Here is a 14,920-nt window from a genome sequence, read left to right as displayed (position 1 = left end):
AGAGTGGGGCATGCCCCTCAGATGCTCTGTTTTGGCGTGCGCAGATCTTGCCCAGCAATTTGCAGGCTAAAATGGAGGTTCGAGTGACTGAGAGGCTGGAGAGGAGACAGCTAGCTAGATCTTCACACGGTGACTCCAGTGCAGCAGGTTTTGGGGGGAAGGGGAAGCAATTGTGAGGGCATGAGGTACTTCATTGAGTCGGGGAGGCCTTGTGTGGTCTTAAGCCGGTGGCCTGTTCCATCACTACCCCCCACCCTCCACCCCATGGCCTTCTCCACCCTGAAATACCTCATGTGCACTTAACAAACCTCACATTTAATTAGTGAATGTGTGGGTGAAAGGAGGGAGTGATTGCATTCAAGATACGAGATTCACTCCCATGAATCCTTGGGTTACAAATGAAATAGGCATTTGTAATTCAAGGATTATATGTAATACAATTAATACAATACATTACACTCTACAGGAAAAAGTGAGCTATCCTCAATAAATTATGAAAAATGAGACAAAATGCAAGGAGTATATCTAATAATTTGCAATTATTTGACACAACATGATCAGTAGTATAGTTGAATAAAATCTGAAAAGCACTTTTCATTAGCACCACACTGCAAAATAATTTCAAAGCTATGTGCATGAACATTCCAAAGTTAAATGTGCATGAGAATGTGCAGGCTTTATTGCAAAAGTATTTGTAATAAATCTATATACATAAATGCAAAATGCCACTCATGCATCATCACAAAATCTCCAGAACCGTAAAGCCTACAAACTTGAAATTTGGCACATATGTTCCTCTTAGCTTCTAGATACTAAAGAAAGGATTTTTTGAAATGACCATCAGAGCATTAGTATTTCATATATTATTATTAACATGCTCTGATGCTAAGGAGTTCTACTCTCTCTCCCCACCTGAAAAGAAATCTGTTCCAAATGCAAAACACAAGCAGAGGAGAGGAGTTTCAGTTTCAGTTTCAGAGCAGCAACCAGCTTTAGTACAGAACAGTTGAGCTAAGCCACACCCAGGCTCCTTGCTGTCTCCTTCTTGCTCACACAGCAAATACTGTTTCAGTTTCCAAACAGCCCTCAACTCTCTCCCACACTGACAGGACCCTAGCCAGATGAATACCGATGGATGATAGTAGGCAGAGGCACAATTTTCCCCTCTTATTTTCCTCCCCCAAAACTAAGCCCTATCACATAGTTTCATAGCGAAGCATGGGGTATAGAGTTAGTTCATCAATATTTGTAACACCTAACTGGATCAATTGTAATTAATAGCATAGCTAAAAGAAAGTTTAATGCTGATAAACATAAGTTAAGAGTCTCAAAGAAGATCTTTATTGGAACCAAAATGAAGATTTAAACCAGTTACATATATTTATGCTCACTTTTAAGTTATTATTGCTAATTGAAGGAAGACAATTGCAAGATTTCATTTAATGCAGGGGTGGGCAAACTGCGGCCCGTTGGCCACATCCGGCCTGTTGGCTTGTCCAATCCGGCCCGCCCCTGAAAAAAAATTGCTGGGTGTGGCGTATTGCCCTGCGCCGTGTGGCCCCCAAAGCTGAAAAAACAGTGTGGAGCGCTCTTGGGGTAGGAAAGAAAAGAAGAACTTTGCGAAGGCCTCGGCTGGGAGTTCGAAATCACCTTCGAGTGCGATCTCTCCAAAGGTGAGTCCCCGCCGATCCCCCCCTTTTTTCTGGGGCTTCCAGGCTTAAACTTTGCAAAGGCAAAGTTTGCAGGTGGGAGCGTCTTCCCGCCGAGGAGTGGGAAGGGTTCCGCCCAGCGGGCGGGCGGGCTGCTTGGAGCGGGCTGCTTGGAGCCACCTAAAGCTACGCCGCTGCTGGTGGAGACTTGCCCTGTCTTGGTGCCCCGTTTCCTGACTCGGCGGTCCTGCTCGGGCAGCACTTTAAAAACCTGCTCCCAGCACCCGAGCAACTTCCCAGCAACTTTCGGCTTCCTTTTTCCTCGTGGGCGCTCACGCCTGGCCCCAAGCTGCGCAGCGGAGGGGAAACCCAGAGCACCGCCGGCTCGCCTCCTCCAAGCAGCCCGCCCGCCCACCGGGCGGAACCTTTCCCGCTCCTCGGCAGGAATACGCTCCCGCCTGCAAACTTTGCCTGTGCAAAGTTTAAGCCTGGAAGCCCCAGAAACCCGAGCAACTTCCCAGCAACTTTCAGCTTCCTTTTAACTCACGGGCGCTCGCGCCTGGCCCTTAGCCGCACGGCAGAGGGGAAGCCCGGAGCGCTGCTGGGTCACCTCCTCCAAGCAGCCCGCCCGCCTGCCGGGCTTCCCCCGCCGCGCGGCTCGGGGCCAGGCGCGAGCACCCCGCGAGTTAAAGGAAGCCGAAAGTTGCTGGGAAGTTGCTCGGGTTTCCAGGGCTTCAGGCTTAAACTTTGCACAGGCAAAGTTTGCAGGCGGGAGTGTCTTCCCGCCGAGGAGCGGGAAGGGTTCCGCCCAGCGGGCGGGAGGGCGGGCTGTTTGGAGGAGGCGACCCGGCAGCGCTCCAGGCTTCCCCTCCACTGCGCGGCTCGGGGCCAGGCGTGAGCGCCCGAGAGGAAAAAGGAAGCCAAAAGTTGCTGGGAAGTTGCTCGGGTGCTGGGAGCCGCCATCGTGGTGAGTGGCTCATCGGGCGCGTATGCGAGGAGGAGGGCTTTTAAAGTGCCACCCGAGCAGGACCGCCGAGCCGGGAAACGGGGCACCAAGGCAGGGCGAGGCTCCACCAGCAGCGGCCTAGCTTTAGGTGGGCTTGGATGCCCCTGAGCGCGGTTTGCTGTTTGTTCTCTCCTGGGACTCGCGTTTGGAAAGCATGGAAAGTAGTAGCAGAAGCAGCCGCGGTGTTACTTTTTCTTATATAATATATAAGAATATATAATATATAATTATATATAAGAATATTATATATATATAATATTCTTATATATATAATATTCTATATATAATATTCTTATATATAATTTGCTGCATTTTATAATGGGCCCTTTATAATGGCCTTTTATAAAATTGGTTCAGCCCTCGAATGCAGATCTGATTTTCCATGTGGCCCCCGACAGAAATTAATTGCCCACCCCTGATTTAATGGATGAATCATATCACACAGAGCTGGTTTCCTATTTGAATTACAAAATATGTACCATGATACAACAAACCATTACGTTAATACTGGTACAAAAAATGGTGGATATAAAGCAAATTAGGAAAAACATCAGAATGCAATGATTGATTACCTGCAAGAAAATGGCCAAGCTCCCACATTACTTTTAAGCAAAAAAATTTGCATGGACATGTATTTTGTTGAATCATATGCATATTCTGCATATGCACAATGTGAATTTCTGAAGCCCTTATATTCCTGATTTTCAGACCATTCTGTACCTCTGAATGGAAATTAATCAAAGATCCACAGGAATCACTATGTTATAGTGGCCATAGAGCCTGACACCCCTATTAAAATGCCAGGTTTTTGAGATGTAAAAAAATCGGAGCAAGATAAATGATCACTTCAGAATTTTTTCCACCTTTAATATAACATATAAGCTATATAATTGAAAAAACTGAGGTCTTTTTTTGGGGGGGGGGGGGATAACAATAAAAACTTATAATAAAGTGGTTCCATAAGTGTTCACACCCTCTTATAAGTAGGGATGTGATCATGTTTAGAATTAACCAATCACATCCAAACTGACATTAAATAGTAGTCATTACACATCTGCCATCAATTAAAGTGGCACTGATCAAGCCTACATAAAGATCTGGTGTGCTAGCAGGATTTTTCTGACATTATTCAATTGTTTCTTACAAGGCATGGTCTGCAAAGAACTTACAAAGCATCAAAGGGATCTCATTGGAAGGTATCAGTAAGGAAAAGGGTACAAAAAAGTTTCCAAGACATTTGATATACCACGGTACACAGTGAAGACAGTTATTAACAAGTGGGGAAAACAGTGACATTACTAATAACTAGATGTTCCTCCAAAATTTATGAAAAAACAATAAAAAAACCTGGTCTGAGATTGTCAAAAACAGCAACATTAAAGAAACTGCAGGAAGTTTTGACAAATATTGGTTGTTATTACATGTGACAATAATCTCCTCTGTTCTTCATATGTTTGGACTGTGGTCCAAACAGCTCATGGGGGGAGGTATGGGGCCTTGATTGACTCTGAATGTACCCAGTGTTTCATAAGCCAAGCTGTAGTTAGCAAACTAGGGATATGGGTGTTCAAACTGCCCAAACCCATCAGATTTGAGCAAGTGGATGGCTTGGTGCTTGGGGGGGGCGGCCACCCACATCACGGAGCCTGTTCTTACCCAGGCTTCCCCAACAGCATGAAACCGACTCCTCATCCTGATAAACCCCTTTTATTTAGTTTACAGTGAATTCCGCTCCAGCAAAGTCCTGGGCAACAGTCTTTCAAGATATTTCACAATTACAGACCTTTATCAGACTTTATCAGACTGGAGAGGTGCCAGGCTGATATCTTTCAGAGGCCTCACTATAGCAGACAATACTAGCCAAGAATTCAGGAAAAGATCTTCAAATGAACTAATCGTCTCCTGCAAAAACCCCGCTCCCCTTTCATTCCCTATGGGAGGGGCAATTCACTGTCCACTTGTGGCTTTACCCCCAAGTCGACCCTTTTCCCTTAGCTGTTCCCTTCTTCTGGTAGCTCAGTGCATGCGCACACTGGGAACAGGCTCCAGCTGTCCTTCTGCCTCACTAATGTCTGCTCCAACACAGAGCACTCATCAGAGCCTTCCCCAGACTCCAGGACTGGCTCATGTTTCTCCCCAACCTCTCACTGTCCGAATCTTCTGCCAGCTCTGCTGGCTGCTGGCAGGCCACAACAGAGCCTGTGGCACTGGGAGCTGATTAGTTTCGTTGTTGTAGTGACAATGACAGAGTCCTTGATATTGGGTCTGGCAAGGCAAAAGGAGGGACAGTGACCGGTCCAGAAGGGAGCCCAGGGAAGGCCCTGGAGAAGTCCACCTTTCCACAGGTTTATGCAAACCTGGCAGAAGTGTTCAGTGAGGAAGAATGTGAGGTCCTACCCCCTCACCGCCCTACTGATTGCACCAGCAAACTGATACCCGGAGCGAAACTACCCAAGCCAAGGATGTACTCGATGATGCTGAAGGAGATGGGGGAAGTACGATAAGAACCTGGCTAGGGGATTTATCCAACTGGGTCACTCGCATGTGGCAGCACCAGTATGGTTCAGAGAAAGAAGGATGGGGGTCTATGTCTATGTGTCAACTTCTGAGGACTTAATGCAGTTTGTGTGGAACATCTATACCCCCTGCCCCTGATGAAGGACATGCTGGCAACCTTAGCAAAGGGATGGTTTTTCACCAAGTTGGATTTACGGGACGCCAAATACCAAGTCCAGATTAAACCAGAAGATGAACAGAAAGCAATGTTCAACTGTCCCCTAGGAAACTATCAGTTCCAGGGCTACAGGGGGCCTAGCTATGTTCATGCAGCTAATCAATGAGGTGTTGCATGAGCACCTGTACTGGGTGGTCCTTGTCTATCTGTATGTGATGACCCGTCGTCTCTCAAAATAACCCAAAACATACATTAAAGTCCAGTAAAGGCTTCAACTTAACTTCACTGTTTTATTAGGCACAGTTTAAAGTCACAAAAGTAAAGTTCACGAAGTTCAAAAGTTCACAAACCCCAACAGTCGTTGCACATCCTTAACCCGCTGTGGAGATTTCCACTCCTGCAACGATTGAATTTTTTCCATGTCTATTTCCCCCCAGCAGGTGAAATATGATGTCCCAAGAAGTCAATCATGTTTTGTGCAAACTGACACTTCTCACGTTTAGCAAATAGGTGGTTATCACACAAATGTTGCAACACTAGCTGCACATGCTGCTAATGTTCCTGCAGAAAGTCTGAGTAAATCAAAATGTCATCTAAATAAATGACCATGAATTGATCCAACAGATCACGGAAAACATTGTGCATGAAATGCATGAACACAGCTGGGGCATTGGTTAATCCAAAAGACATCACGGTATACTCAAAATGCCTGTACCTCTTCCGGAAAGCTGTTTTCCAGTCGTCCCCTGCACGAATGCGAACCAGATTGTAGGCCCCACGCAAATCCAACTTTGTAAAGATCTTAGCTTGACGAAGCCCCTCAATCAGTTCAGGGATGAGGGGAAGCGGGTACCGATTCCTCACTGTGACTGCATTCAACTTGTGGTAATCACAACACAAACGTAGCTCCCCCAATTTCTTTTTCACAAAAAGCACCAGTGCAGCCAATGGGGAGGTAGAAGGCCAGATAAACCCTTTCCAGAGGTTCTTGTCAATAAAATCTCACAACGCAGCCAACTCCAGTTCCGACAGAATATATCCGACCCACCGGCAATTTTGCATTGGGCAACAAGTCGATTGGACAGTCATATGTCCGATGCGGAGGCAACTGATCCGCCTCCTTCTCCCCAAACACATAAGCAAAGTGCAACCTTGTGCCTACACCTCCTGTACGCTCATGAAGAGAGAATGGGGCTGGGCAATATGGGAAAAAGAGGCCTTTGCAGTGCCATGGGTGTTGCTAACATGGTGGAATTAATTGGAAGGGGCCCAGGAACCATTCGAGATTTGAACAGACCACAAGAACCTCAAGTTCCTACAAACCCCACACCGGTTGTCCTCAAAACAGGTCCAATGCGTGCAGTACTTCCAACATTTCAACTTCACCCTGAAATACATCTCAGTAAGGAAGAACTTTTTGGCCGATGCCCCTTTTTGGCTATCCCAATGGCCCGGCCAGAAGGATGTGGTTGCCAGAAGGATGTGGTTTAGGCTATCATTCCACCTGGCCAACCAGTAGCTCGGGCAATGGCCGACCGGCCAGGAGATGAGTTGACAAAAGAGCTACGCATTGCTTTGTTAACTGACTCCTGGCTATTGGAGAACAAGTTGCTGTGCACTCACAGGGAAGGGCTAGCATGGAAGAGCAACAAACTGTATATACCAACTGCTCTACGATCCAAGGTGTTAAAGCGGTGCCACGATGTCAAACAGGCTGGACTCTTTGGGTTCCTTAAAACTCTACACCTAGCCAAATGGCAGTTTTAGTGCCCTTGCATGAGCGCTATGTGATCGAGAGGTATGTGAAGAGCTGTCTGGTCTGTGCATCGACTAAACTGTGGCCTGGAAAACCTCTAGGCCTCTTGCAGACCATGGCTGACCCGTTCGATCATGGCAGGAGATTGCCATGGATTTCATAGTAGACCTGCCAAAAAGCAACGGGCACACTGTAATATGGACACTCTAAACAGGCCCATTTTGTGCCATGCGCCAGGATACCGTCAGCACAGTGGCTAGCAAAACTCTTTATTAGCCACATCTACCGACTCCATGGAGTGCCCCAGTGTATTATCTCAAATAGGGGGTGCAGTTCACCACCAAGTTTTGGCGTGACTTCTTATGCCTAATAGGGTCCTCCCAAGGTATGAGCTCAGCGTTTCACCCAGTACCAATGGGGCAGCTGAAAGAACAAACGCTATGGTGGAAAGCTATCTGTGGTGTTATATTTCATACCAACAGAAGGACTGGGCAGGCCTCCTCCTCTTTGTGGAAGTGGCTTACAATAATGCAGTGCACAGCAGCACTGGGTTTACCCACTTCCGAGTGGTGAACAGGATTGAATTTGTGTCCATCCCTGAATGGACCCAGGATCCCTAGACCCCAGGCACCTTGAAAGAGTGGGCTGATAAGATATGAGATGTTTGGGAGCTGTGAAAACAACATTACAAAAAGCAGCCGAAGCCTATAAGGTGCAAGCCAATATAAAATGAGCAGCTCACAAACAATTTAGGGTAGGGGATTGGATGTATCTCTTTACTAAATACCTTAAATTAAGGAAGCCCATGAAAGAAGTTAGAACCAAAATACCTAGGGCCTTTCCCTATCATTCGCATAATCAACTCAGTGACAGTGGAACTGAAGCTCCCACCCTTGCTGGGAAGGGTTTACCCTGTGTTCCATAGTAGCCTGTTGAAACCTGTAGAAGCTACTAACATCCTGCCCCTTCCCAAGCCACCGGGCCCTGTGGGAACAGATAACTCTGTTATACAGAGGCAAGCTGGGTAGCAGAATGGGATGTGAGGGCTGCCTGATTTCCGTGGCAGTTCCATCAACGGTATCTGCACAAACCAGGAGGGGAAGCAGCCTGTCATAGCGCCAAGTCTAACTCCGTTGTCTCCTGTCTTCCAGATGGACCCGTTAGAGGGGAGCCACCTGTCGAGCTCCGGAACGGCTGGGGCGTTCACTGTGGGGGTGCTGCACAGTAAGGGTGATGAGTGGCGCAGTGGCCTGACAGCGGCAGTCCTGGAGTTGGATGGAGCTGCATTTCTGGAACCCCGCGATAGAGCCTGCGACACCCAGCTGACCGGCGGTCTTCCGCAATGTCTGGCTTTGGGCAGATCTTGCTGCCAGCCACTGGAAGGTGGTTATGATGGGGTGTAGCGGCCAGATGGATAGGGGTGGGGTCCAGACACTTGAAAAAGTGCTGGGAGGTAGATGTTCCCAGTGATGACTCTGCAATTTTCCCTACTTGTCACATTCTGAAGCTCTGGCCTGTTTGCGATTGAAGAAGGAATTAAAGCTGGGTTCTGCCGCTATGGGTATGTGTCCTGGCTCCCTTTCTTTTGCTATCAGGTCTGGCCCAGTGCAGCTGAGACCTCCTGCACCAACCTGGAAGCCAAAATGAGGTGTAGGGACACCGCATGAGGCCCCCAGTGCCCCATTTTGATCCTGGAAGGCTTCCACACCAACTTGGAAGCCAAAAATGTGTGAGGGGAGCAATGCGCATGCACAAGGGACAGGGTGCATGCACGGGAGATGGGGTGCATGTGCATGGGGTGGGGAACATGCACAGAGGATGGGGTGCATGCACATACACAGGGGTGTGGCACATGTATGAGGTGGGGCGCACGTGCAGGGGTGGAGCACATGTGTGGGGGTGCTTGGATTGCACATGTGCTTTGGGCACTCGGCATCAAAAAGGTTAGTGATCATAGCCCCTTAGATATTGGAATACTGCTATCATGTCACCATACTTTTTCTTCTCATTAAACTAGACATATCCAACAGTTCCAAATATCGGTTAATTTTGGCACAAAATCTTTAGCTTTCTGCTAAAATGCTTAAGATGAAGAGGAATTTCACCCTTCAATACGACAATGATCCAAAGCATACCTCCAAATCAACCAAAAAATGGTTTTATTAGAAGATAATCAGTTTTGGAATGGTCTTGCCAAAGCAGACCTGAATCCAATTGAAAATCTGTGGGGTGACTTAAGGATGTCTGTGCATAGGAGATGACTTTGCAATCTAACAGATTTGGGGTGCTTCTGCAAGAAAGAGATGGTAAAGATTCCTAAGGCAAGATGTGCCATCCTTATAGACTCCTACACCAACAGATAGAATGAGGTCATAAAATCAAATGGTGCTTCAATAAAGTACTAGTTTAAGGGTGTGCACACTTATGCAGCCAGATTATTCTAGTTCTATTTCCCCCTAAAAGATTTCAATTTGCTTTTCAATTGAATGGTACAGCTTATGTCTGTAGTCTGACTTTCTTACATCTCAAAAACCTGGCATTTTAACAGGCATTGTAGTTTTGTTATATGCACTGTATATGACCAATTTTGTTGTATGGGAATATACTTATGTGATACTGCTTTTTAAAATAATGTTTAACATCTTATTGGTTCAACATAGACAATTACTAGAGGACAGCTTTTGTGGAATATTAAGAGCCTCTAAGGTTCTTAATGGTCAGTCGACTTTGAAAGGCTCTTTGCCACCCTCCAGGAAATGTCTCCAGGAGAGGAGAGTCCATCGGACCACTAAGGCCTCCTCCCATATGGCCCATTGTCTCTCGGCATCGGTCAGCTTTTTGGACACATAAGCACAGGGCTGCAACTGGCCCGTGGAATTTTTCTGGAGGAGAACTGCAGCGATGTTGACTTCACTGGCATTCGCTTGCACCACAAATGGCTTGTTGGGGTCAGAGTGCAGCAAGATTGGATCTTTCGAAAACTGTACTTTCAGCTCCTTAAATGCTCCCTGACATTCAAGGGTCCAGTTCAATGGGTGGTTGGGTTTCAGCTTGGGGTCAGTTCCCTTTGTCTTTTAATAATTCAGTCAGTGGTAAGGCTATCTCAGCAAACACAGGGATGAACTGCTGGTAGACGTTTGCAAACCCCAAGAAACTTTGAAGCTGTTTTCAGGTGCGAGGAGGTTGCCAGTTGAGCACCACTTTCACTCTTGCTGGGTCCATCTCTATTCCTTCACTCAATATTTGGTAGCCTAAGTAGTCTAAGGAGGCCTTATGAAATTCATACTTTGACAGCTTGGCGTAAAGCTTAGCATCTAGGAGTTTTTTCAAAATTTGTCTAACTTGCTTAACATGCTCTTCCATGGTGTCACTGAAGATGAGAATGCCACCAAGTAAACTAAGACCCCCTGGTATAGGTGCTCATGTAACACCTCATTAATGAGTTGCATAAATACTCCAGAGGCTCCCTGGAATCCAAAAGGCACAAACTTGAACTGGAAACTGCCTAGCGGGCAATTGAACACAGTCTTCCATTCATCACACTCTTTTATGTGAACCCGGTAATAAACTTTCCGTAAGTCTAACTTGATAAAAACTTTGCCTTTTGTCAACTGGTTGAGCAGGTCCTTTATCAGAGGAAGGGAGTAGGTATTTTGCATGCAGACAGTGTTTATTCCACAAAAATCAACACAATGCATCACACACATCCTTTTCTTTAAACAACACGGGGGCTGTGACCCAAGACTTCGTTGGATGGATGAACCCCCAGCTAAGTTGGTGTCAATGTACTTCCTCAGTTTGTCCATTTCTCTTGGGGACATTGAGTACAATTTTGGTTTGGGTAGTTTTGCCCCTGGATGAATTTTATCATAGAGTCTGTGGGTCGGTCATGTGGGGGAATACATTACATTCCTCTGCGCTGAAGGCTTCTGCTAAATCTTGGTATTCCTTGGGTATGTGTGGGCAACTGAGTAGTTTCTCCATTGTGGAGGCCACACCCTCCTTCTGGCTGCCATCCCTGGGTCTTAAAGGTGGCTGGCTCTTGGAGGGTAGGTGAGGGGGCACAGGCCCTATGCCTATCCTCATATTCCGGTAATCATCTTCCCAGGTAATGGCGGGAACCCACTTGTCAGGCCAAGCCAAGGTTGGGGGCTTTGGTCATTTTGAGGGTGACCACAAATCATATCATTCCCAATGTCACCCTATCTCCAGCCTTACTTGTTCTGTGACTAAAGTTGCTGGGTCCCCCACAATAAGTGAATCATCTACTTGCTCGAAGTGGATGGGGCATTTCAGAGCTAAGGTCTTTATTCTAGCTTATGCACCATCTGGTAGCTGATTAAGCACCAGATACAACTGGTGTCTATTATAGCTTCCAGTTCCCCATTGGTTCCAGTACGGGGCACCCTAATGCGAGTCTTTAAGGCAAAAAGGCAGATGGCTCCACTTACCATTGCTTCATCATTGCCAGTCCTGCTGGAGTCGACCTTTTCTGTGACAGGAGGTTCCCCCTCCTTGGGCAGGAGTGGGGGAACCTTTACGGCCTGCTGAGGGAATCTCACCTTGTCAGGCAGTTTCTGGGGAGTTCTCTTCAACTTAGATGCCACTGGTATCCTTGCCTGGGGAATGGGAGCAGAGCAAGGCATTCTGAAGCTTGTTGGCCACATCTGAAGCACTTGACTGCAGGACTGGCTGTGGGTTTCATCTCAGCTAGCAGTTTCCTGGCTGGTTGTCGGCCCAATTGGCACTTAGGGGGCTTTTCTTACATCACCCTCCAGTGGGGGTGAATTTCTAAGTCCATCATCACTGCTATCCATTACCAATCCTGGATCTGGTCGGTATGCCTCTGATGGTGCAAGCTTTCTTAAAGTTATGGATGAAAAACCTCTTGGGCCAACCCCTCAATCTTCCACTACTCTTCTAAACTCCCACAAAAAAGTTCTTTTGGGGGGTTAGCCACACTGCTTTAGCTCCTTGATTTCTGCTTCAGCTTCCTCCTGGTTACCCATGTCCTTGAATTGAGCTCTTAGGGCCCACACCAACATGTCCATATCTTCTAGTTCAGTGCTCCTTCATCATGGAACTGAGCAATCCTGTTGGCTACTTCCCCCTCCCTCATATAATCTGTGATGACCAAAATTATGTCCTGGTCTGACTGGTACTGTGATTATTGCTCAATGTGTGCCCAGATCTGGTTTAGAAAATAGGTTAGTTTACTTGGGGTGCTGTCAGAAGTGGTCAGGAAGTGCAGTGGGGAATCTTCTGGGGAGCTGTTGCTGCTGCTGGAGGAATCGGTGGTGGAACAGGAGGTGGCATCCACTGGATAGAAAGCCCACTTGGGTGGAACTTGGAATGCGGGTGGCACTCCGGAAGGCACTAGTGGCGATTGTCAGGCAGGCCTTGGTAAGGGTCCCACTCAGCCCGATTCCAGGGCTTGAGTAGTCCAAGAGGCCAAGGGGTTGTCCTGCTGTGGCGGCTGACTGGACTGCTGCTCCAATGGAGCAGGGAGCTGGGTCTTGGGCCAGCCAGTGCCAAATGAAATGAAGCAGACCCTTCGCTCTGGACTGCTGTGCCTCCTAGTCCCAGAAAGTGGAACATAGGCTGGAGCAGTACCCATCCAGGCTGAATCATGTGTGGGGAGGTTTGGACTGTGGGACCCATGCTCAGCAGTTCGAACTTCTTGGGTAGTCCAGCAAGTGACTGGCTGTGCGACAGTTGTAGCCTCCACTCTTGGAATTCACCAGCCTCCAGGGATCTTGGGGGTCTCCACTCGTAGGCAGCCCCTGTTCCAGGTTGCCTCAATGCTCCCAAAAGTGCAGGTACCACCATCGCTGGCTCTAGCCCTGGCTGCACAACTGGTTCAGCTGGTGCCCTCTGCCAAGCTGTCAGTTCCTTGGGTCTGGCACTCCTCCGGAGTTCCTCCTGTGCGACTTCAGCTTCAGCCACCTCTGCAGCTGATGGATAGCAGAGAGTCTCACAAGGTTCCTCCAAAACTGATCCAGCAGCTCCTTCAAAGGTCTCCAGTCCCTGCTTCATCTTCTCTGAGTCTTTTATGCCCCTGGTGAATTTGGGATGTGGTTCAGGGCTCAGGACCCCAGACAGTGACACTGTGAAAAGCCGCTTGAATTTTCTTTATGCAATTCAGGTTAATGTCAATGTTCCAACTAAACTCTCCATCCCGATTCAAAGTCCATCAAAGTAAGAATTTATTAGTCATGTTGGCACATCTGGGGAAAACCTGATTCTGAATCCCCACATTTTCCCCTTCCCACACTAAAACTCACACGCTGCCTCATTTTATGACTCGAAAGTCACACTCTCCAATCCACTTCAATTCTGAACTACCACCAAGTCCAGTCATTCCCCACCAAATTCCAGCAACTCATCCTTGATATAAGATGAAAGAATGTTGTTGTGGCTATCCTCCTTTTTCTCTACTCTCCCATTCCCACAACTTGTCCATCCCGCCACTGTGGCAGCCCTAAATCTGAATCAAGATGGATCTGGGGCTGACAATTAGAAGAGATGGAAAACAAAACAATTATGCAACATACACATGCACACATAACCACACAACCAATAATGTAAATTAAATGTTTGTGTTATGCCCCTGTCGGAGTCTGAATCCAAAGAGGAAGCCGAACAGCTGACAGGGAGTGGGAGTGTGGCTCCGTTGGCTGTGGAGGAAACTGGGTATCACTTGTTTCATCCATAATCACGTAGTTTTGATGGCCAGGTCGTGATATTTTGTGATTTTTTTCCAGTTCTTTGTCTTCGACTCTGGCATTTCCTTATACCGTGATATCAATAAATTGTACATTTCGGTTTTTGACAACTGTGATATCTGGCATGTTGTGTTCCAAATGATATCCACCTGTATTGGAAAGTCCCACAAGATCTTCACCTTCACTTTATCCCCTTTATTTTTCCATGATAGGCAGGTCGTATTTTTTACATAATGACCAGTGGATTAATTTAGCAACTCGGTCATGTCTAGCTTTGTAATCAGTTTGTACAATTTTGCTGCATTCACATATTAAATGTGAAACAGTTTCAACTTTGCCGTTACAAAGTCAGCAGTTTGGATTCAGTGCATTTTTATATCTTTGATTTCATGGCATTAGTTTGTAGTGCTTGTTCTTGAGCAGCAAGTATTAAGCCTTCCGTTTCTTTCTTGATGGTTCTCATCTTAAGCCATGACCATGTCAAGTTGTTATCACATTTTCCTTCAATGTTTTTCAAGTGCTGTCCATGCAAAGCTTTGGTTTTCCATCTATTTAATCTGTTATCCAGCTGTTTTTCCTTATATTCTGCTTTGTTTCTGTTGTTTTTATAACGTTCTCCATTTTTACAGCCTGCAGCAATTTTTCTGTACTCCGGTTCACGTAATCATTCAAACTTAGTTTTTCTTCTTCTACAGTTTGATGGATTTGCAATAGCCCTCTGCCCCTTATTTTTCTTGGCAGGTACAGCCTGTCGATGTCACTTCATGGATGTAAAGCGTGGTACATATTTAAAAGTTTGTGCATTTTCTGGTCCAGGTTTTCCAGTTCAGCCACAGTCCAATTGATGATTCCAGCTGAGTAGCATATCACTAATTAAAGCCCATGGCTTTAATTATGTTTCCAGTATTCAGCTTTGATTTTAATATTTTGTGGACCTCCTGATGTATTCCTTTTGTACTGACTCTTTGACTTTTCCATTCAAGATGTTATCTGCTTCCAATACACCTAGGTATTTGCAACCATCATCCTTTGCTAATGCTTTCACTATGTTTCCATTTCCCAGTTCTATCCCTACTATTTTTTGCATTTTTCCTTGCAGCATGGATAATA

General features: G+C 46.6%; 1 protein-coding gene across 5 annotated transcripts in view; it reads right to left on the bottom strand.

Annotated features, from left to right (window-relative positions):
- The window catches only part of DMD (dystrophin), a 1,342,375-nt gene that overhangs the window by 2,864 nt on the left and 1,324,591 nt on the right, over positions 1-14,920 (bottom strand). The gene's annotated exons all lie outside the window — the stretch shown is intronic.

The sequence above is a fragment of the Pseudonaja textilis genome, chromosome 8 (assembly GCF_049901715.1).
Source record: "Pseudonaja textilis isolate UNSWEBS1 chromosome 8, rPseTex1.2, whole genome shotgun sequence".
Taxonomy (NCBI): Eukaryota; Metazoa; Chordata; class Lepidosauria; order Squamata; family Elapidae; genus Pseudonaja; species Pseudonaja textilis.
The sequence above is the reverse complement of the archived record's forward strand: the minus strand, read 5'-3'. Positions and strand labels throughout refer to the sequence as shown.